This window comes from Tupaia chinensis, unplaced genomic scaffold, assembly GCF_000334495.1.
Source record: "Tupaia chinensis unplaced genomic scaffold, TupChi_1.0 Scaffold000362_1, whole genome shotgun sequence".
In the NCBI taxonomy this organism is placed as follows: domain Eukaryota; kingdom Metazoa; phylum Chordata; class Mammalia; order Scandentia; family Tupaiidae; genus Tupaia; species Tupaia belangeri.
In genome coordinates, this window is record NW_006159859.1 from 5,511,583 (window position 1) to 5,518,017 (window position 6,435).

Below are 6,435 nucleotides of genomic sequence, written 5' to 3' on the forward strand. Positions count from 1 at the left end.
GTGAGTGCTCTTTATGTTTGTTTTTTGTTAAATGGAAGCAAAAATTGGAGTGTTCCACTGAGCAGCAACTGAGAGTTCCTGTTTTCTTCCTAAGAGTGCATCTGGTATATTTTAACCTCAACTTTCCATACCTTTCCTGTCTTTAAATTGATGAGTTCTTTCCTTATATTTCAGAGATTCACTTAACAGAGACATGCCAGGCCCTCAAGGGCCCCTTGGTTTGTGATTTGGGGCCAGCAGACATCCCTGTAACCTGCCGCTGCTCCGTGGTGAACTTGCAGTGTAGACCGCTCCAATCGCGTGAGATGGCATACAAGACCACATAATAGAGGGGATTATAAGAGAACAAAAATGTCTTTGCTTTATTTATAGTATCATTGTGCAAGGATGAAAAGCTGCAAGTCAGCTTTGCCTGGGTGTGGACTTGCAATAATCCACTCAAAACGTTGATTGTTCCCTTGACTTTGCGTTGTGAAAGCTTCTGCGGCTCCTGTGGATCAATTGCTTCATGATGTTTGTACAAACATCAATTAACGCACATCAAAACCTTTCCATTTGTGTCCCTCTATGAATGGAGGAGACCCAAAGGACACAATGGGGTTGGAAACACTCACATGGAGACTGTAGACCAGGCTATCTGGATGATGCAGGTGTGCTGCCTGGTAGGTTGGGGATCTTGCTTTTCTTATGAAGTGTGGAGGAATTATTAAACCAGACCTCTAAAGAATCGCTTCTTGGAAACTTCAGCTATTAGAGAGATTTCTTTCTTTAAACCTCGGAAGTTAGTTGTTGAAAATCAGAGGAAGCTTGTGAATCTGGCTGTTGAAATTGGGAGCTATAGAAGTTACATTCGTTTTCATAGTCACTTGAGAGCATTTTCATCTTTTCTAAAATTTCACAGAGCTTAAGATGGGACCTCTTTCAAACAACATGAATAATAAACATATACTTACCATAAATGTTTGAAAATATTTATGTAATAGTTACTGTCCAAGGAAAATATTCTTGTAGTCATATTATATCATGGAGTTTTAAATAGAGGTCATTTCTTGATGTTTGGTTTATTCTTATAAAGATATTTTGTAACCATGATGCCAAATTCATGGCCAAACTGTTGTTTTTTATTGTCACTTATAAAACACTGGCAGCAAAGTTTTGTCTAGTGTGAGTATTGTAGCTCCAAATATCTCTTAATATGTTTTTATCTTTTTTCTTTTTTTGGAGAGGTTTTTGCTATAGGGCGTGTGCACTCACCAGCCAGACAGAGAGAGACAGAAAGTGAGAAATCACTCCTCAGGGGGAATGGCTACGCCACAATCCCTTCTCCTCCATTCTCCTCTCAGGATCTTGGGCACACATGCACATGCACCCAGTGTGAGTTTTAAACCACTAGGCCCGAGACGTGAACCGCAGTCAACTACATGGGAATCCAGTGACATAGCCATTATGCTAACTGCTGGTCCCATTTTTATCTGATACAATGTATGTATTTGTGTAGTAAGCTCTCAGAACATATTAATGTTGTTATTGAATGCTGAATGAATGGAAAAGGCACAATGGAATAAACCAAGAATAATCTAATTTAAGGGATTACTCTATGTGTTACTATCATCAAGGCTTACTTCCTGGGGAATTTCATTAATGTGTCTCAATAATCAAATCAGGCCAATTTGCTGTCTTCACAATTCTATTTAATTAGCATGCTATTAAAGTATACTCATTTCTGTAGATTGTCTTATAAATCAAACTGAAGAGTTGTCTTTTGCATTAATTTCTTTGTGAATAATTATTTTAGCAAAAATGACCATAGTGCTCTAGCGTTCAGGAAATAATAGTAACTGGGTTCTGCTCATTAGGAAACAAGAAAAGTCTTCCTTTGTAGATGAGAAGCACTTTCTGAAATGTAAGAATCATTTATTTGACTATTAAGCTAGGTCATTTGAGCGACAGATGACCCATCTAAAGCACAGAGAGAAGGCCTTGTACTCTGGAAAAACAAAACCACACAATACTCGAGGCTGGGTGACTTGTGTTTGGCTCATGATTCTGGCATCTGAGAAGCACAAGAACATGGAGACGGCCTTTGGCCAGACTCTGGTCCTACATCACAACATAGCCAACAGAAGCAGGAAGAAAGCGGGTGTGATCTGTGGGCAGCCATCTTACTTTTATAGCAACCTGCTCTATGAGGATCTAAGCCATACTCACACCAGCCAGAACTCCCTCCCTTCCACAAGACAGCTAGTCTATTCATGGGAGCAGTGCTCGGCGGTCCAAACACCATTACACTGAGGACCAAGCACCCAGCATATGGACCTCGGGGGGAGGGGGGAGAAACAATATCTAAACCACAACAGCTTCTATGATCTATGTGGAGGGCTCCTATTTTGTGAGGTCATTATATTATGTTTATGTTGAGTACTGCCAACAACTTTAAGAGTTATACTTACAAATACGCAAAGAAATTGTCTTCTGTTTTTGCCTCTGCTGATTGGACAAAACTTGCTTTCTCGTTCACTTAATTCATTTGGAACATTGGAAAATTCTACCTTTTTGGAGCTTCAATGTAAACTTCAAAGAAAGGATATTTGACATGATGGAAAAATAATGTGGGCTTTGAAGTCAGATTTGTTTTTTGATACTGTCTCTGCTATGTGTATCACAAGGTTGTCAGTGACAAGGAGGATTAATGACAATGTATGACATGTCCAGAATATTTGAATATTTTTTCTTTTCTTTCTTTCTTTTTTTTTTTGATATTTGATAGAAGTGCAATAATGTGGGAGCTATTATGAAAAAGTAGTCCAATTTCTTCCATTTCAGCTCCTTCATTCTGCAGTTTTAGTTCCATTTTATTCAGAAATACTAGGTGGCTTTATGTCTCCCACTTACATTATTTGACTATGTTATTGGAACAGAGAAGTGGGTCGAGCGCGGACAAAATGACAATATGGAGGAACAATGGGCTATTACAGGGTTGGTAGCCATTTGTTTGATTCATTTACGAAAGCTCACAGGAGGGAAGCACATTTCCAGGCAAGTGCATTTCGTGTACATTGAATACTCTATCACATGGATAAGGGGTCACTGATTATCACAAGCTCAGGAGAAACTTTCCTAGGCTACTGTGTGGAGGGAACCCTGACCTGGCTAGATTTAATCTATTTTAGTACACACATCTATTAAAAAGATATTAGGCTTTCAAGGTTTTATCCTGTCAACCTGCTTTTATTGGTTGCCTATCACATGGCTGTATCATTTTTAGACACTAAATAGAAAGCATGTGTAACAGAGCACGGAAATGCACTTCTATTCCATGTTCCATGGGCAACGTCCAATATGAAATAAGGGGTTTCTTGAAGTAGAACATGCTACTTTAATTATTATGTGCAGTTTAGGAACTGAATAGAAACATGAATATTTATACAATTAGAAACTTGGACACATAATACAAATTCTTTCTAGTTGGACTCTGACATACATATTCCCCTCACAATCTGGGCTTATAAATGTCGACCCAAAGATAAAATATGATGGCAGCCTAAATCTATTGGTCCTAGGGAAAAATGCTACAAAGTAGGTCACAGGAAATAAAATAGTTTGTTAGCACTGAGCCCTCAAAAATTGCTTGGATTATTTTTTTTCAGCACCTATTTTCACTTGAGTGACGGTAGGTGCTTTTGTTGTTATAACTTTTGCTCTTTTCCAGTTCAATGGATAAATTCAAAGCACACAAAGGAAGTTTGTGTTTTGTTAGAATATTTCAACAGTGCAGTGACAGTTGTAAATAAAGCCTTATATAATCTTCACTTAATTGCTTTTTTTCTCCCCCTTTGGGCTTTAAGTTTTCAGTGTAAAGATAGATCTTATATATTTCCAAAAATTCATTTGACTCATGTGGAAATGAATAAACCTATCATCTACATTTAAAACACACACATACACACATGTAAGAACACACTACTAAATTCAAAGCGTAAATCCTTCTTAGACTTTTGAGAGCAAAGGATACCTCTAACTTGTCCTTTGGAAGAGCAGTGAGTCTGCTCAGGGTTTCATTTTTAAATTTCCTAGATTAAAGCAGATACGTTTTATCTGTTAGTTTTATTTGTTATTTATTTGTCAATGTTAAAATACATTTAAGTTCTTAAATACAAACTACTGAGCTTCGTATAAATTGTTGCAACAGGTTTTACAATTTATAATGTCAATTTAACAGTTATTCTTCACAGGATTGAGTATCAGGTTTATAATATTATTTAAAGTAACTTGTAAGAGCCAGAAAACTCCTGATAGTCTACATTTCATAGTGTTACTTAACAATCAGTGCTCAGTAGCAAGGTAGCACTGTTTATTATAGTTTTTTCTTCCTTTATAAGAAGCCTATTTAAGAATTTTCTGTTTAGAAAATCCTTTATGGTAATAGGCTTCCATTAGATATATTTGTGCCACATGTGTTTGGTCAGGTAATAGGAGCAAAAATTTATCTGGACACCTAAGTATATGCCTAAATCTGTTACTAATGTTAGAACTGGGAATTTTTTCAACTATTTTGATCAAAAATGGGTTACTCTTTATAATATTTGTCACTTTTCATTGAGCCAATAAGAAATAAAAAACAGGAACATATGGAAAATATGTTGAGTTTGTTCTCGCTCACCATTGTCTTACTAAATTTGTTGAAAAAATGAACATGTTCTCCTGAGAAATGACATCACCATTTATAATGGTCAAACCAAGCAGTAATATGAAGATATCCTATGGCTGTCTGTGTGACTTGACAAAGATGTGAAAGAAAAAGTTAAGATGGTATTTCAAGCCCTAGAATTTAGTAACACAGCTTAGTAAGCACTCTTGTACACTATGAAAATAAAGTCCTGGATCTTACTGGTTCTTAAGGATAGTTTGGGGTGGGCATTCAGTGAGGGAACATTAATCATTTGGTTTGCTTCCTGATTGAGACTCCCAGTCACTACCAGTACTGATGTCAGAAATGTTTTATCCTTCTTCACCTCAAGCTTTTCTGTACTCTCCTTGGTACCACGTAATACCTAGTAGTATTGGTAAGGAGAGAGGAACCCCAGGACAGAGAGAGAGTGTATGCAGTATTCTTTAGCATATGTGGCTCAATTCAAACCGATGACCCTTTGCTATTTCAAGGGTATGTTATTCTAAGTCTGAAAGGGGTGCTAAAACCCAATCCTATCCATCTTTACTCACCTGTCTCCAATCAGGATGGCTATAGATGGAGAGCTTGAAAAGACAGGAAGACAGATTTAGATTGGAGCCAACAGGAAATACAACCTGGTATCTGTCCCCTTAGACATCTATCTAGTCTTCCTAGCTGTGTATCCCAGTACTACCGAAAATGTGTGTGTGCTTTGTCCACACTAATACATTTTGTTTCTAACTTAAGACATTAAAGAAAACCGAGACCCTTCTGAGGCTTCTTGTCCAAAATGCTTTTCAAAATGTTTCAGAGACAATAGATTAAAATATAGTAATTGCTATAGAAAATGAGAGGAGTGGCAAGAAAGAGTTTTCCCTTGTAGCCAGAGATACTCTTTTCAACATGAAGTTTGAATAGGAAGAGTAATGTGGAAAGAGAAGAGGGTTAGCACCAAGAAGTGGGGGGCGGGGGTCCCCTGCTGCCCATGTCAGTAAGACACAGGGGTGTGGGTGTTGGAGCGGGAACTGAGCTGGACTCCAGTCCTTCCTCCCTACCTCCTCTCCCTGGGAATGTCGAACAGCTGCTCGCTGTCCCTACAACCCCATTATTTAACCTGCCAGGTTTTCCTTTTTCTGGGAATGAAATAATCCTGATGCCTTTAGGCTTTCATCATGGTATCTGTTTCTCAGACCTTTAATCATGTTCACTGTTTTTCCAACGCTACCTCATCGCAATGAAGACTGGGAACTCGGGAAGGGAGTCATACTGCCAAGTGGGATGGACACAAGGCTGAGACCATCGTTCAAGCACCCTCCATTGCCGTAGGTAAGTGGCTGTACAGTCCTACCTGTTTTATGGTCTGGTTTTAGTAACTGGTTTCAGTGGAGATATCGCCCACAGAAAGGGAAGTCACCAGTTCTAATTAATTTTCAAAAAGCATTTCTGGGCCAGGGAACCAGCAGTTAGTGTAATGGCTATGTCACTGGACTCCCACGTAGTCGACCGCGGTTCGCGTCCCAGACCCGGTGGCCTAAACTCACGCCGGGCGCGTGTGCATGCATGCCCAAGATCCCAAGAGGAGAATGGAGGAGAAAGGATTATGGTGTGACCATCCCCCTTGGGGGGTGATTTCTCGCTTTCTGTCTCTATGTCTCTCTCTGTCTGTCTGGCGAGCACATGCACCCTATAGCGAAAAACCTCTACAAAAAAAAAAAAAAAAAAAAAAAAAAAAAAAAAAAAAGACTTTTTCGGGCAGGAGGGGGGGG

At 38.8% G+C, this 6,435-nt stretch overlaps 1 long non-coding RNA gene across 1 annotated transcript in view; it reads left to right on the top strand.

Moving 5' to 3' along the window:
- Window positions 1–5,910: 5,910 nt before the first annotated feature.
- LOC102485467 (uncharacterized) overlaps window positions 5,911–6,435 on the top strand; it is a 21,535-nt gene continuing 21,010 nt past the window's right edge. The window contains exon 1 of the long non-coding RNA XR_335233.3: window positions 5,911–5,995. This is a non-coding gene — a long non-coding RNA (uncharacterized LOC102485467). The remainder of the gene's footprint in view (window positions 5,996–6,435) is intronic.